Here is a 17,360-nt window from a genome sequence, read left to right on the forward strand (position 1 = left end):
GGCCTAATCATGTCTTAATTCTGTTATCGTGGAATGAAGTGCCAAGCTAAGCTGAGTTTTCTAGGCGAGTTCGAACCGTGGCATCTCCCCACACTAGCTGTCACATGGTCTCTCTTCAGCAGTCTGCTCACAGGGGTCACTTAACGGTTACTCTACCCACCTGTAGTGTTACACAAAGGTATTTGTACCCAGTTTCTGACACAGAACTGCTCAAATCCTTGGGATATCCTGAGAGAGAATTGTGGCAGGAGTCTTTTTCACTCTGATGAGGTGACTCTTAGTGGGCTCCCACCTTCAGGGGAGCGACTCACTACCAGAAAGAGCAAGCCCCCATTACAAGCTTGGAACTCAGAGGCTTGGAGATGAAGTTTTGTTCCCAATCCCCACCCCACTACCAGAACTCCTCTCTGATGCAGCACTCCTGGGTAGAATCCTTTCTAGAAAAATAAGAGTAGACAGAGTAGCTTCCAAGGTGTGCGAGTTCTATAGAAAACTGCTGAGCCCGACATGAGGGTATAGGAACCCCCAAATTTGTAGTCAACCAGAGAGAAATGTTGACTCACAGCTGGAGTCTGAAACGAAGCATGTTTGGGGGACTGAGTCCTTAGCCTCTGGAGTCTGGGTGACTAGACAGTCAATCTGTGCCTGCCTTTTATTGGATTGTAGTACATCCTACTCACGTCAGAAGAAAGTATCTCTCACAACTGTGAGATCGTTGTTAGGATTAGACAAAATGAGCTGTATCACGTGCGTCAGAGTGGAAGAGATTATCTCCCATGATTGGCTCTGAAGCGGACATCAACTAGTTCACGAATGCATGCCAGTCCTAAGTTCATTGTGATGCTTCTGTGCTGGCTCCTAACTCCTAGAAGCAATTCCCCACTTTCTCATTCGCATGCTGGTGTAGAGAGGCCCGACTTCCTACCGTCCTTGCCAGGAAAACTGGCACACACTCACTCGCACCTGCAGCAACACACAGGAAGCTGTTAGAGCCGAGGACCAGAATTTCTTTCCTGAATTCAGGTATTTGAAAAAGAATCCAAATTATAGGGATGGAAACTCAGAAACAAGGAAACAACCTGGAAAACATAATGTCCCCAGGACTGAGCGTGACTGTTAAAGACCTGGGTCCTGAGAAACTCCCTTGGTCCTGGGGACCTGGCCACAGGCAAGGGGCTGACACGAGTCAGTGTGAGAAACAGCAACACCTGGGGGGGGCAGTAAGAGCAGGGCACAGACTCGACCCATGGACACACTAAATCTTAGTGTCTATTTCCCGAGAACCTTGTCAGAAGGAGGGGACATACAACCCTCCAACGGTGCTGTGAACTGACTGTGTTCTTCCCTCCGCGGCTGCTGAAGCCCTAGATCCCAATGGAACTGGGCAGAGAAAGGACTTCAGGGACGCAGGCAGTGTTAAATGAAGTCATAGTATGACGGAACTCCCTGTAAGAAGTCAAACTGTACTCAAACTGTACCTCAGTCTGTCTGTCTGCTCCTCCCTCCTCCTCCCTCCCTCCCTCCCCCTCCCCTCTCTACACACACACACACACACACACACACACACACACACACACAGAGAGAGAGAGAGAGAGAGAGAGAGAGACTGTCCCAGAAACCAACCCCAACATCAAGTTATTTTGGACTTCTGGCCTCCAAAGAGGAAAAAAGTTCTGGGCCAAAAGCCATCCATCTGTGGTATTTAGTTATGGCATCCTGAGCAGAAGACAGAGACAATATAACCTGGATCACCTACACAGTCTGTACACACCACACTCCTGTTTCATGTAGCTGACTCCGGTCACTGCACATACTCAGATGTTTGGCAGAAGGGGCTTCTCCAAGCTTACTGGAGATAAAGCACACCGGGGAAAGCTTTCTGTGACGGGAAAGGCTCCTGCTGCAATTGTGCTGCAGGGTCCTGCCATAGGTTTCCATCTCAGACTTCATCAAACCCCTTCACAGATTAGTGTGTTACCTGCCCATATAAAGGGATGAAGCTTCAATAAATGCTACATTATAGATGAGCTCTAAAAACATGCTTAAAGCAAGCAGACCCCTAAGACCAAATATTATTAGATTCCATATATACAAAATGCCCGGGCTAGGGATTTAGCTTAGAAATAGTGCATTTGCTCAACATACCAAATATCCCTAAGTTTCTTCCCCAGAAATTCAGAAAAAAGTCCACAATGGGCAAATGATTACGGACGGGGTGGGAGGGAGAGGGAAATGGAGTGTGGCTGCTAATGGCTGTAGGGACTCTCAGGAATGGTGGGAATGTTCTGGAACTAGACAGTGGCGATGGTTGCACAACTTCGCCAATATATTAAAAACCACTGAATTGAACAGCTTAAGAGGGTGAACTTTATGGAATGTGAAATATATCTCAGTAAAGCTCTTACAAACAAACTAATAAATCAAGCCCCAGCCCCCTCTGTAGCCACATAAGTAACAGAAAGAAAGCATGCCTGGGCAAGGCTGCGCATTGGCACACTGCAGTGTGGCAGTACCCTGGCTTTTCCGTCTAAAGAAAACCCACCCTGGGGCTCATGGAGACCACAGTCAAGCCCGGAGTCAGAGCAGGACCACAGAGCACAGGCTGTGCTCTGTCCCACATCCTACCAAGGCAATGCTGTCGGGCACACATGAAGAGACATGTCCTTAGACTCTATTAGCATTCAGAGAACACTGTGGCCCTCTTCTAGAGTACGTGCTAGGCATAAAGACATGCAGTCAGTGCTCACTGAATTTCTTTTTCTTTTTTTTTCTTTTTCTTTTGTTTTGTTTTTCAAAACAGGGTTTCTCTGAGTAGCCCTAGATATCCTGGAACTCACTCGTAGACCAGGCTGGCCTTAAACAGAGATCTGCCTGCCTCTGCCTCCTGAGTGATTAAAGGTGAACATCACCACCACCCAACCTGAAATTTCTTTTTTTTTCTTTCTTTCTTTTTTAATGAGCATTAGTGTTTTGCCTGCATGTATGTCTGTGTGAGGGTGTCAAATCCCCTGGACCTGGAGTTACAGACACTTGTGAGCTACCATGTGGGTGCTGAGAATTGAACCCGGGTCCTCTGGAAGAGCAGTCAGTGCTCTTAACCACTGAGCCATCTCTTTAAGTCCCTGAATTTACTTTTCTAATCACTGAAGTAAGGCAGTGTCTTCCAAGGATTGCAGAGAGACAACGAGGAACTGGCTCGGCAGGATGACTTCAAGAGGCACCGTTATGACCCGCAAAGGCAGAAGCACAGGCTTCCATTTTAATTCCCAGTGAGAACAGGCAAGGTTTCAGTTATTGCTGCACTTTTGTGTCTAACCTACAAAAGATGAAGGAAGAAACGTGATTCCCTTGGCCCTCCTGTGCCTTTGAATTACCTAAGCAGCAGCTGAAACAATACAGTTAAATGTTCAAGGCTGAACTACCATCTGGAAATGTATAGAAACCCCCTCCCCCCAATGACTTCAGCCCAATAAGGAAACTGGCCCAAGAGGCATCAGCGCCACCTCCTGGCCTAACCTTACAGGGACAAAACTAATTTGAAACTCAAAGGTCATCTTAGTTTGCTTCTCCTCCCAGGGTGGTTCAGACAAGAGTGATCACAGAAGACACCAGCAGCCGGAGGGGGCAAATAAAAGCACAAGGCAGCAGGTTAGCTTAACTTTTACAGACCACAAATGACTTTTAGTCCAATAAAATACTTAGAAAATGATTACAATTAACACTTATTGTTTGAAAATTAAAACTAACTGGGTGTTCATTTTCTCTCAAAGTAGATGGGAACCATTCCACCTGCTGACCCAATCACCTCAGCAAGAGGCGATGCTGGACAAATTAAGGCCAGTCTCCCCCTCCACTGGACACTGAGGGCTTGCTCCTCTATGTCCCCAGAAGCCAGCACCATCTGCCGCAATGTCTCCTTGAGGCCTCTTCCAGAAAGATGGACAGTTAGTCAGTCTTGACGAAGACTTTACAAATAAGAGAAATCAACCTCAAAAGGCAGTGGGTGTGGCCCGGAGAGCTTTGCTTAGCTTTTCATTTAAAGGGTTGTGGGGTCGACCTACACTCCCGGCAGGCCTAAGTGGGTGACGATCACAAATCGTTCTCACAGCCTCCTGTGCAAAACAGAGAATTTGAAAATATATGTGTTAAGCAGATGATCAGGGGACTTCAGGGGAAGCTGTTATCTCTGAATATTATTTTTATGGAGCCCATTTTTAATATTGGCGCTTTTAGGGTGAATGTAAATAAACCTGATCATTCAATAAATTCAGTCTATCTTTTATTTCGCAGATTTAAGCTAAAACAACATAAATCTCTTATTTGGAAGCAGCATCTCTCAAGATAGCAGAGGCAGCACCAGGATTTTGATACCCACTTAAAAAAATAATAAATAAGGGAGTGACTTCAGAGACTTCCCCAGGAGTATGTAAGAGGAGTGCAGTGCTCAACTATAGTAGAATCAGCCTGTAGGATCTTCTACCAAAGTGGACATTACAGAGGACAGTAATAGTCCCAAGAGAAAAGGGTCCCTGTTTGTATATGAAAAGATGGGAAACACGATCACTTTACACACAGATCAAACTGACTTTCTCAATGAATTGACCCTAGCTCCCCGGCAAGGCTTCCATCTATGCCAAGTTCAATGAACAACAGCTTGGAAAGTACATAAAATCTGGTCACCATTCTCTACACCTGAAACCCGTTTGGAAGCTGACCTCGGCACATAGTGTATATCCCGTGTATATGTGCAGGATGGGAAGTATATGCCTATCTATAAATACAAATACATATAAAGCTAACTTTCAGTGTTCAGAAAACAAAAGCTATCCCCATATAACAGCCAAATTCTAACATAACTCACTCTGGACACCTCATCTGGTGTGCACTGCACTCATTCCCAGTGTAAACCCCACGGCGCCGGGCAATGATATACTGTAATGTCACATCGCAATCTGGATTTACTATAAAGGGCCGCTGACGGGCTTCAGAGCAGTAAACATTGCAGCGAGGTGTATTTCACACCGAGCTGGTTTTTATGAAGAACACTTCACCGCCCAGGCACGGCACCCGGGTGATGAATGGCGAAGGATGCATGACAAGCTTCATCATTGTTTGTAAATCTTAACTGTTCCTGCTCACTAACCCTGCGGGCAATTTTCAAAGACAGCAGCCAACGGAAGGACGGCACAGCTCTCCTGAAGGTTATTCAACTTGTACTTGGCCTGGGGCCGTGCCTCCCGAGAGCTGGGCCGGGAGAAGAAACCCCAAAATTACTCCTCACTATGCCGGAGGCTCCGGCAGACTCAAGTCGGAGTCAAATGAAGTCTTCGCAGTCATGGTCTGGCAGCTCTAACTTCAGTGGCTGCAGCCACACGCAAGGCCCACCGTGCCAAGGCTGGAGCTTCTCGGCTTTAAAAACAATAGTCACTGGATGAGCTGAGGGTACAGGCAGAGTTGGTGTGTGCCGGGCCCAAGATGGAAAGCTTGCAAGAGGAAGACACAGAAAGCTATTCCATTCGAGCCACCAAAGGCCACTAAGAGAGTCAAAAAATGGTATCTTTCTAAAAGATGATCTGGGAGGGCCAATGAGATGGCTCATTGGTTGAAGGCACTTGATGAGTTCTGTTTTGGGGACCCTCACGATGTAAGTCCCATTAAGTTATCCTCCAACCCCTCCCCCCACACAGTGAATACACATGCGCGCGCGCGCGCACACACACACACACACACACAAAAGTACACATGCAAAAATACATATAATAAGAACTTTTAACTATCTGGGGAAAACTGGACTACTCTTGCTCACGTTAACTAAAAATAAAAAAACAAGTAGTATATCATATAGAATCATAAACTGACTTAGCTTAGGATCAAAGGAAAAAGTGACTATGTAAGAAGTAGCTGGTGGTGTTTCTATTTCTAACTACTTATAATTTCTAAGATAACAACTAGCTACCTAACCTTCCAATACCTGAACCTCATCAAATATGAACTGTGCTCAACTCTCACCTGTTAAATAAGAAGGAAATTGTAATATAACCATAAAACTAAGTGGCTTTCCCGTGTTTGTCAAGAGAACCATCTCAGCTGACCCGCTGGTGGGTTTCAGGCTGTTCCTAAGATTTGTGCTGTGAGGTAAGAGAAAAGCAGCTCTGGGTGGGGGGGGCTTCCAGGACCATATTCTGACATTTCACAACAGCAACAGAAACACCGTTGTAGCCACGTCTAAGTAAGTAGCCTCCCATCACAGCCGCCGTCTCTTCGAACATATTTCAAACACAGACATGTCAGACCATTTGGCCAGGGAGGCTTCAGAAAGACTATGCCCTCCCTATGCCTCAGCTCCCACACCTGGCATGTGGAAACCAGGGCCCCTCTTCCTCCCTGGCTCTCAGACGCTGTCTCCACGCCTCAGTGTTCTCATCTGTCACACAGCGGTGATAATACTAGTGTAAGTTATACCAGTAAGGTGCACCGGGCGCTGTCTTAAAGACACCGCGGAAGCGACGTGTGTTTGTAAGAGCAACACAAGGACCAGAAGTGAAGGAAAGGAAAACAAAGGAGAGAGACCAGCCAGGGAAAGTGGTTCCAAGGTGGGAGTGGACCCTAGTGAACCTTACTGCTCAACACCACGGACAAGGCTTGGAGGAAGCATCCTGCCAGCCCCCCTCTGTAAGTGTGAATACTGGTAAAGCCTCATCTGAGCCTCTTGCAAGGCTACATTCATTCTTCATCAAAAGCCAGACTCATGCAAAGAATTAAGTCTGTGAAACTGAGAGCTTCCCCCAAGGCAAGATTCTCTGCAATACAGTCCAGGATGTGTACAGCCTAGAGGCTGCACTCCATACCCACATGGAGATAACACTTCACTGAGCACTGGTGAGACCAGAGTGGAAATATTCCGAGAGTGGTCCTCTTATTCATTCAGCTGAACACGAAGCATTCTGGGGAGGGCCCCCTCTGCCCCGTGTGCATACATGAGAACACACCCTGGTCATTCCTCCTCAGTGTTGAGATGACTGATCCCATGCCTTACATCGCAGAGTCTGACCTCCCCAAGGCAGGTCCCTGATAAGCACCTCCATTATTAGATGGCAGCCTGGTGACTGGCTTTGTTAAACACTGGCACTTTACACTTACATAGCTATGCTGGGGCCACCAGCTCTCAATCTTGTCCAGACTGCCTCTGCAGGGCCTGCGTTTCATAGAGAAAGAAAAAGGACCCAAATAAAAACAGCTCTGCTTGTCATCCAGAGCACATCAACTAGTCTATACTGTTCTTTACGTTCTTTAGGAGTTGCTGGTCCCCAACAGTCTCTCTCCCTCTCTGCTTCCTTTCCATCCATTGAGAAACACCAACATACTTCATTCCCAAATTAAAAATGGCTACCATTTGTAAATGCTTAAAAACGTGGATATTCTATATTCCTCGTTCAGCAGACCACGATGTCTAACTAATTTTGAAACTCTCAATACACAATACACATATACTCAGGTCCATCAGAACCCCTGTTGGGCTAAAACTAAGCCCTTCTTTATGAAAGCAATACTTTTAATTTACAGAGTCCACTGCTAAACACCTGCTGATACAGAGAGGTGTAGAGGCAGGGTGATGGCCTTTGTGCCAACAGGAAATGTGACATGGGGGCGTCAGTGTGGACAGCAGTGTTCCATGATTTTGCACAGCTCTTTATGGATCCTTATATGAAAACAGGTAAACTGTTGTTACTGCGTTCAGCTTCCCAGCTGAGTGAACGGAGCTCTAAGATACCATGAGCGCAGCACTTTTGGGCCAGAGCTGGGGACCCTAAGGGCCATCCCCACTGCAGGGCTCTAGTCTCTTCCAGGTACCAGCTTCTGTCACATGAGCCACTGAATGCTCCACTCACCTCTCTCTTCAAAGCGAGAGCTGACAATAAAAGATCACATACAAAAAACTAAGGTTATCAGTCCAGTGCTCTTTTCTTTGAAATGTGGCAAACAAGCTACTTCCTACGGCACCAAGTTTAAAATAAGGGTAGCATCCTCTAAACACTACATGAGACACGGTCACCTTCTCTTAAGGTGGGGGGGGGGGGACAAGAGCCAATGTTCTCTCCTATAGACTAGGTCACACAGCTCGGGGCAGAGCACACAGGACAAAAGCAGCCCTTGGAGTCTTGGGCTCACTTTCCACAGGACTAAGCCAGACTGACACATTTCTAGAACATTCTTCTCCACAACAAGGCCTGCCAGCAACACCAGCACCATCCTTGAAGGGAGGAACTGGGTGTGATGACATCTGCTACCTTTTATTGTGTTTGCACTGGACCCCATCAGAACCTCACAATTTCCCGGGCAGCCTCTCAGAGCACCCACCCTCACCTTCTAGAGCAGACCTGAGCTTCTTCACACTGGACCCCATCAGAACCTCACAACAGCCACGTGACCTCACAGTGCCCACCCTCACCCTCCAAAGCAGGAAATGAAACCAGCCTTTGAGAAAGGCCTGCTGTGGCTAAGGCTACACAGCTGCTGATTCATAGGCCCATTTTACTAATCAGACTCTCCTATCCCTCCACATAGCCACTTACCACAGAAGGTCGCTCTCCTCACATTGAAGGCACCCATGACAAAGAGATCTCAGGGTGCTTCCAAACGGCAGCATGGCCTCCTCGCTCCCACCTGCAGAGTCTGGAGGTGCTGCCAGGAAACCTTTCCCACAAAGTGCAGCTCTACCACACAACACTGAACATGTCTCAGGTGACTGCACAACCATTCTGCCTACAGTCTGGCAGTGCGGAGGAGCAGCATCCACTGTCAGTGGCTGCTCAGGAGTCCGAGGCAACCACTTCTCCCGTCTGCGCTCAGATCATCACAGAAGCTGACCAAATCTTTTAAGTGTGTCTGTCTTTCCCAGGTGATCCAATGTGGTGATATATTGTGTACCCTAATAAACTTGCCTGAGGATCAGAGGACAGAGCCAGCCACTAAATTAGACATAGAGGTCAGGCAATGGTGGCACACACCTTTAATCCTATGACTTGGGAGGCAGAGATCTGTCTGGATCTCTGTGAGTTCAAGGCCACACTGGGCTACATGAGATTGATCCAGTATAGGAGAGAAACAGAGCCAGGCAGTGGTGGTACATATCTTTAATCCCAGCACTTGAGATCTCATGCCTTTGCTTGGAAAGCACACCCGCCTTTAATCCCAGGAAGTAATATGGCAGGGCAGAGAAAGGTATAAAAGGCGTGAGGAAACAGGAACTCTCTCTCTTTACACTGAGGACTTTGTAGAGGTAAGAACTAGTGGCTGGCTGTTCTGCTTCTCTGATCAGCTTTCATCCTGATATCTGGCTCTGAGTTTTTTTATTAAAAGACCATCAAAGAGTCGAACAACAATCCAAACCTCACTGCAGGTGTTAACTGCCTGCTAAGAACTTTTACTAAAGAGAACAACATGTAGAAAATGTGCCTCTTTACAGATGCTACCTGTATGCAACGGGGCACAGTAAAGAAAATGTCAACATGAACGCTCCATGATGTGGTTAAGGTTTTTATTGTAGATTTGAGAGCAGGGAGACAAAGAGGCAGACTGGACGTGGCTAGGGTTAGGGAAGTAGGAAAGGACAGGGGAGATAGTGAGATAGCAAGAAATAAAACAGAGCATAACAAGAGAGTCAGCGGGAGTAAGGAGAGAGAGAATGGATACGAGCATAACGAGAATGGCTGGGTTCTAAGAGGAAGGATAGCTGGAGTGGGGACGTCCATGATCTGGAGGGAGCTTAGGGCAGGGGAGCTGGTAAGAAGGGCTGGGGTGCTAGCACAGGCTCTGAGATGTATAATGTGCACTTGTGATACTAAGGGAGCCTGGAGGCCAGCACGGGCTTCGCTATGCTGACAGAAGTCACTGGTAGTCTATGTTCCTTCTGCCAGGTGAGGGAAATGGCTCCTATTGGCAGACAAATGGTTTCACAAGTTCCTGAGGAATGCTGACTTTTATCTAACTGCCAGAAATCCTCCTATGGTTCATGTGGAGTCCATTTCTCAAAACACATACAGACTGCCTGAGACCTAACACTACCCACCTACAGCCACATGTGCATTTAGTGAAACAGAGACATTGCTGTGGTACCCCCATGTCACCCCTTCCGGAGTGAGTGAGCATCATTTCCTGGATGCACCCACAGCCATTTCCCAAACACCCTCCATGTGTTGCTATGAACTGGCCACACATTCTCCCACACCAGTCTTCTACTTGGGCAAATCAGTGATTTCCAAACTATATGGAGGGAAGGACCTACGCTTTATTTACTTTGAGTTTCTAATCTGCTTTGATTAGATACTTTTATAGTACAATAAAGATGAATTATGAGAGCCATAATTGAGAAAATTGGAAAACAAGTTAGTGTTGGTTAGGATATGGGGAAGTGGGAGCCTCTCAGAGACTGATGGGAATGTAAGACAGGGCAGCTGCTGGGAGAGCAGGTTAATGTGCCTCAAAAAATTAAATATAAAACTCCCACAGACCTAGCAATTCCACTCTGGAGGGTTTGGATAGACCTACACTAAAAGGCCCCGTCTCCAGGGCAGCACTATTGGGAGGTGGCAGAACCCGGAGTTGGCCACAGGACCGTCATCCTAAGGAGGCAAGATGACGGCATGTTCAAAGCCTGGCTAGACTACTGAGTGAGTTCGAGGCCAGCCTGGGCTGCTGTCAAAGCCCTGAAGCAAAAGGGATAAAAGAGGGACAGGGTTACATCTCAGTGGTACAGTGCTTGCCTGGCATGTGCCTGACCTTAAAGTCAATTCCCAGTGGGAGGTGCTGGGCCATGGGAACATACCCCTGAAAGAAGGCGCGGGACCCTAACCTCTTCCTGTTCCATTTTTCCACCTGGCTGGCAAGGTCAGTGGTTTTATTCCACTGTGTCCCTTTGCCATGTGGCTCCCCCACCAGAAACCCAAAGCAATGGGCCCACTCAGTGACAGGTGGAGACCTCCAAAGCTGTGAGTCAAAACTAACCTTTACTCTTTGAAAGCTACTAAAGCCAGTCTTTTTGTTATAGTGGCAAAAGCTGACTAATACATACTTCCAGGGAGAAGTTCAGAGGACCTAAGAACAGGTAATCAAATAGGCATGTATGTGTGTCCTGCCGGCATGATCAATTCACAGCAGTCAGAGAACGGCAATAATCCAAACGTCCATCAAAGGATGAATGAACAAAACGTGATACATTCAAACCACAGACTATCATTCAGCCATAAAAATGAATGGAGTGCTAATTCACACTAAAGTGTGGATGAACCATGAAAACTGGAGGTGAAGAGAAAGAGGACAAAGGGTCGTGTGTCATCTATTCCATTTGCATGAGACATCAAGAATAGGGGAATCTGGAGGCAGAAAGCAGGTTAGTGCTTACCAGGGGCTTAGGAAGGGAAGAGTGGACCTAACGGCTTCATGGATATGAGTTTCCTCTTCAGTGCGTACACATGACTTGGAACCACACAGAAGGGACAGTTGCCCTAACTGTGACATACACAACACCCCAAGTACAGTTTCAGATGTTTCATGATTATCTTATGTGAGATACAAGTGAACTACTACAACAACGAAAGATAAAGCTACAAGCCCCTGTAGATGAATCTTAGTCTTAATAATATTAATAATAATAATAATAATAATAATAACGACAATAATAATAAAACTCAATGCCAGCTATCAGGGTAAATTCTGAAAGATCAGAGAAACAGAACAAGCCACAGCTAACCTCACCTCGCCAACTCCTCATCAGATCCTGTTTCCTTAAACCGGAAGCCTCTGAGTCCTCATCCGAATGGATCTCAGCTGAACAGCTGCTCAAAGCCTAAAAGCTTAAAAAGCCTCTAGTTCCTGGTCCTCACGCCTTATATACCTTTCTGCTTCCTGCCATCACTTCCTGGGATTAAAGGCGTGTGTCACCATGCCTGGCTGTTTCCAGTGTGGCTTTGAACTCAGAGAGATCCAGATGGATCTCTGCCTCCGGTATGCTAGGATTAAGGGTGTGTGCTACCACTGCCCAACCTCTATGTTTAATATAGTGGCTGTTCTGTTCTGTGACCCCCAGATAAGTTTATTGGGGTGTACAATATATCAACCACAAGCCCCATGTCTGACATCAAGCTCATTAGACATCTAGTTGCCCTGTCAAGTAGCTACAGTCTCCCCTTATTCTTGACTCGTACAGTCTCCCCTTATTCTTGACTCCTTTATGTCACTTTTCTTCAACCAGTAGGAAAAGTATCTGCAGACCCACCCGAGCTGTCACTCTGGAGCGCACTGGCCTGGCTCCCTGGGTCCTGCTGTGATGGTTAATCTTAGCTGGATCTGGAACTAACTAACAGATACACCTTTAGTTAGGTCTGTAAGAGTTTTTCCCAGAAGGACTGACTTCTGGAGAGGAAAGTCTCCCCAGAGATAAGGAAGTTGAGAGAAAAGCTGTTGCACTTTGCCTGCCAGGCTTCACCTCTTGCTAGTGAGTGCATCTATCCTCACAGTGGTCACTGCCGCTGCTGCCACCACCCTTTGCTAACACTGAAACCCATTTCCTTTGGACTTCCAGCATGGACTGAACACCAATGGCTGGCTCTCCAGAATTCCTCCAGTGTATAGCACCAGACTAGAACTGCTGAGTCACGCAGCCTCATAGACCAAAGAGCAACTAGTTCCCAGGTTCTCCAAGCATGAAGAGGGCCCAAGCTCCCCACTACAGCAGCAAAGCCATCCATCATTTTTAGCTGGGACCAGGCAGTGGGCAAGCCCGGCTTTCCTGTCCTATGGTCAGGCCTGCTTGGCTTGGTTCACTGAAGTACTTCCTTCACTCGACTTCTGAAACACCACCGACCCACGGTTTTGATCCACCTCACTGGCTGCTTATCTCCTTCACTCATCCCATCGACCAGTGCTCAACACACTGAGGTCCCCAGGCTCGGAGCCTCAGTCCTCTCTGCCCCCTCTGCATTCCTGGACATTCCCTTCTCAGGTGATCTCGTCAGACTGACTTATCCAGCGTCTGTCTACTGAACCCTCAACTTTTTATTTCTAGTAGGGGTGGTTCCCCTCCACTCAGACTTCACACATCCAAGTTCTACTCAGAGCCCACGTGCATATGTCACGGACTTCTCAAACCTGGTGGAAAAGTCATCTCACAGAGGCTGAGAATGTACCTCAGTGGTACAGCACTTGCCTAGGAGGTGGGATCCTGGGTTTAATGCCCAGCTCCTCACACAGAGACAGATAATCAAGCGTGGGAGGTGCACAGACAGCCTCAGCTCCCACCTACGCACACATCCCAGCCATCTCTTCTGGATGGGACGGGGTCTGCTCAGACCTCTTCCACAGAGAACAACCACCGAAGCAAGTTGGCAGGGGAAACCTTTGACATTTTTTTTTTTCCACAACAGATTTCTCCTGCTGCCATCCACTGTAGGTCCAGAGGACAGCATTAAGCTCACACCCATTTCTCTAGATACCAAGATTAGCTGGGCAAGATGGTACACACCTGTAATTACAGGCAGGAGGCTCACAAATTTGAAGCTGCCTTGATTTACACAGTGAGTTTAAGTCCAGCCTGTCCAACTGTCTCACAGTAAAACTTTTTTAAAGGCCTGGGGCTGTAGCTCAGTGGTACAGCATTTCCCTAGCATCCATGGGTTCGATAAGTTATGTTTATCCATTAAAAAAATTGAAAAATATATTAATGGACAAATACATACTCAAAAATGTAAAAAAACACTAAGTCCACTTACAAGACCATTCTTCAAATCACTTAGAAGACCATCTGGGATATCTGAAACCTGTGGAAACCTGTGGAAACATGCTGGCCTGTTGAAAGGAACTCAACTCACCCATGACGACGGCTAGGCAGAACTGTGACCAGGGCCAGTTTCTCAGTGACTACAATGATGTCCCCAGCCCCACGCACCACATCCTGCCACTGTCTCAGACCCTCAGACCCACTATCCAAAGGGGCCTAGCCTGCTCCAAAGCACCAAAGTGTGTGTGTGGGGAAGTGCCAAAAAGATGACCTGTGGACATCCTGGTTCCCCAATGATTCTCCCAACCTTCATCGGCTTTGTAAAGCTTCATACACGGCACTCCAGGCAGCCAGACACCAGCAAACCACGTTCCTTTCACCCGTTAGCTGGGTTTCGGGTTTTCCACTAATTCGTTTTTCTTTTTCCATAATTCCAAGTTAACAATCCTGAGATTTATCTATGGTTCTTCAGGGCCATCTCCCTCTTGCCCACAGCTTGAGCTCCTGACTAATTATCAGTGGATGAGAAGGTCCCAGGAAGTGAGGCCAGAGACCTCAGGAAAAGTAAGCCATTCTTGATGCCTCGTGCTATGGTCACAATGCGGCCAACCCTGCTTTCGTGGACCGTTACCTCTTTCCTTCTGAGTTACGGCCGCCTCTGCCGTAACTTCAGACAAATCTAGTGCTCCTCTTCACATCCGCTCCTCTCTGCTCCAATAAACGGCCCCTTACATTTTTCTGTCTTACTGCTCTCAATTGACACCTTTATCTCAAGAAGGCCAGTGCTTCTAAAGCTAGTCCCTTACTGCTGGAGCAAGAAGCACAGGCGGTTTCCTCCTGTAAGGGGAACTCATTTCTAATTATCTACATGACAACAAGTCTCTTTAACCGCTTTATCTCCAAACTGGACACAGCAGAGTCGGGATCCTGACTGTTCAGGCTTTCGTTCCCTGATGGGGCACGCTCACTTAAAAACAGACAGACTTCTTCATTCCTTCCCTCATTCACTCACTCACTCACTCACTCACTCACTCACTCAACAAAGAGCAAAGAGAGGCTGTCCGAGCAGACTGAAAAGGAACGTGGCTTGTGTGCTTTCTCTTGAGGAGTGTGCTGGCCCAAAGGCGGCGCCACGGAGAATATAGGTGTTACGAAACAGGGAGGGCACAGTCTGCTCTAACCACAGCGATTGAGTATCAATAAAAATGAAAGCACAGCCATCACCGTGCACTTCCGTTTCTTCATGTCAGACAACCTAGTTTCCATGACCTAAACGTCCTATATCCACGGAAGCTATTATTGGATTTTAGGGGAGTAAATAAAGCAGCATTTGCTCGGCTTTTTTGTTTTGTTTTTGCTTCTGTGGACAGGGGTTCTTGCCCAGCTTTTAAAGATTTAATTCCAAACGTGAAGATGAGGTTAGAGTTCTGATTCTCATTTTCTTTAGCTTTAGCAAAGAAACCCTTGGCCTGGAAGACAGCTCAGGAGGTACAGGCACCCTAACCTGACTCTAGGCTGGTGAGCTGAGCGCAATCCCTAGAATCTATGGCAAGGTTAAAGGAGAGAAGCAACTCTACAGAGTCCTCTGACCTTCACACCCACATCATGGCCTCCCCTCCCCGTGCAACAAACATAATAGAATTTTAAACGTCTTCCTCTATAGTCACACTATTTAGGAAAGGAACGTCTCCTTCCATTTAGTACAAGGGACTCCATAGTCACACTATTTAGGAAAGGAACGTCTCCTTCCATTTAGTACAAGGTAATCACGAAAATGTCTGGACCAGTCCCTTCCGTGTCACTCAGGACTGCCCTGATTGCCCCTTCCGGGCTCCACTGTTTTCGTCTAGCTTTCCTAAACTAAAAGATGATGCTTAAGTATAATTCATTCAAAAATGGGCTCTGGAAATGCAGCCAGGGAAGACCTGCCCATCAACTCGGCATAACTGTTGGGGAGAAGGTTAAAACTGAAGTTGAGGAATTGTGTATTTCAAAGTGCTTTGGTTCATTAAACACTCATATTTTTTTATTTCAGCCATATCAAAATTATTTGCATTGCTACTGCAGAAGCCCAGATCTACTGTATTAAAAAATGTTTTACTGTGCTACTTTCCCCCCAAAAGATGAATGTACTTTGATTTTAAAGCAAGACTCTTTGTGAAACAACTATTTATTGTACAGAACTTCACTTCATTAAGAAAAAAAAAGCCGGGCGGTGGTGGCGCACGCCTTTAATCCCAGCACTTGGGAGGCAGAGCCAGGCGGATCTCTGTGAGTTCGAGGCCAGCCTGGGCTACCAAGTTAGTTCCAGGAAAGGCGCAAAGCTACACAGAGAAACCCTGTCTTGAAAAACCAAAAAAAAAAAAAAAAGAAAAAGAAAAAGAAAAAAAATGTGGACTTGAAACACATTTAAAGCATCCCTGGGCACTGGGGTATCTTCTCAAAGCCCTTGCTCAGCATCAGCAACGATCCCTGGGGTTTCAGCCTTGCATGTCACTCTGTTCCTCAACAACGTAACATCTGGAGACTGGAGAGATGGCTTATCCATTAAGAGCACTGCCTGCTCTTCCAGAGGACCCAGGGCTGACTTCCAGAATCTACATGTTAGCTCAAAACCACGCACAACTCCAATTCCAGGGGATCTAATACCCTCTTCCTGCCTTCAGGCATCAAGCGCACATGTGGTACACATACATACATGCACGCAAAACACACACATAAATTCTTCTTAATTAAAAAAGATAAAAAGAAAATAACATTTGAGGACAGAAGTCTACTGTTACCACAAGTATTCAGAAAGGGGGAAAATTGTGTTAAGAATAAACCAACTCAAAAGAGGCTTTTGATATGTGGTATGGGAATTTTTGTTAGGTGGTCTTTGGCTCTTGGAGGAGTACATCGGCTCACATGAGGTAAGTTCATGAAAGCTATGTATGTCTATTTATACACGGAATGACATGCAGTTTTTGTTTTAGGAAATAGTTTATAGTATGAGTCTGTGTGGTTTTCCCAGTCATCCATGCTGTTATTTTACCTCCCTCCCTCCCCCCCACTTCTGTAAGGATCCCTCCATTTCCCCTGTACAAATACACAAATGCACACAGTACACCTGATGACGAAGCAGCCATGAAATTGAAGCAGAGCAGGGAGGGGTATGTGAGGGAGGGATTGGAGGGAGGAAGAGGAAGGGAGAAATGTTGTAACTAAAATACAATCTGAAAAGTAAACAATCAAAAAGATACTTTAAAAGAAAATGAAGCTATAAAAAAAGAACAAAGTAAAACCAATTTGTAGCTGAATTCTTTAGAGAATGTTCATCTGGAGAAAAGTAATCACCAATCTCATCTGGCTGTAGACCTGGGAGTTTCATTAATGACCTACCTGGTAAAGTAGTCCCAGTTAGTACAATAGCGGTACAAGTGTTAATGGAGAAACCAATCCCTTTCCGCTTGGCTTTAGAGCCCATACCACAAAAATAGGACCCACACTTAACACTGTCAACAAGACCAAGAACTTATGGCTAGACAGCTCATGGGCCCTAGAGAAAGCCTACTATTATTCTATAATGGACATAGTATTAAAACAA

At 46.5% G+C, this 17,360-nt stretch overlaps 1 protein-coding gene across 4 annotated transcripts in view; it reads right to left on the reverse strand.

Annotated features, from left to right (window-relative positions):
• Positions 1-17,360, reverse strand: part of Dmrt1 (doublesex and mab-3 related transcription factor 1) — a 111,972-nt gene that overhangs the window by 28,879 nt on the left and 65,733 nt on the right. The gene's annotated exons all lie outside the window — the stretch shown is intronic.

Source organism: Peromyscus eremicus, chromosome 1 (genome assembly GCF_949786415.1).
Source record: "Peromyscus eremicus chromosome 1, PerEre_H2_v1, whole genome shotgun sequence".
NCBI classification, from domain to species: Eukaryota; Metazoa; Chordata; class Mammalia; order Rodentia; family Cricetidae; genus Peromyscus; species Peromyscus eremicus.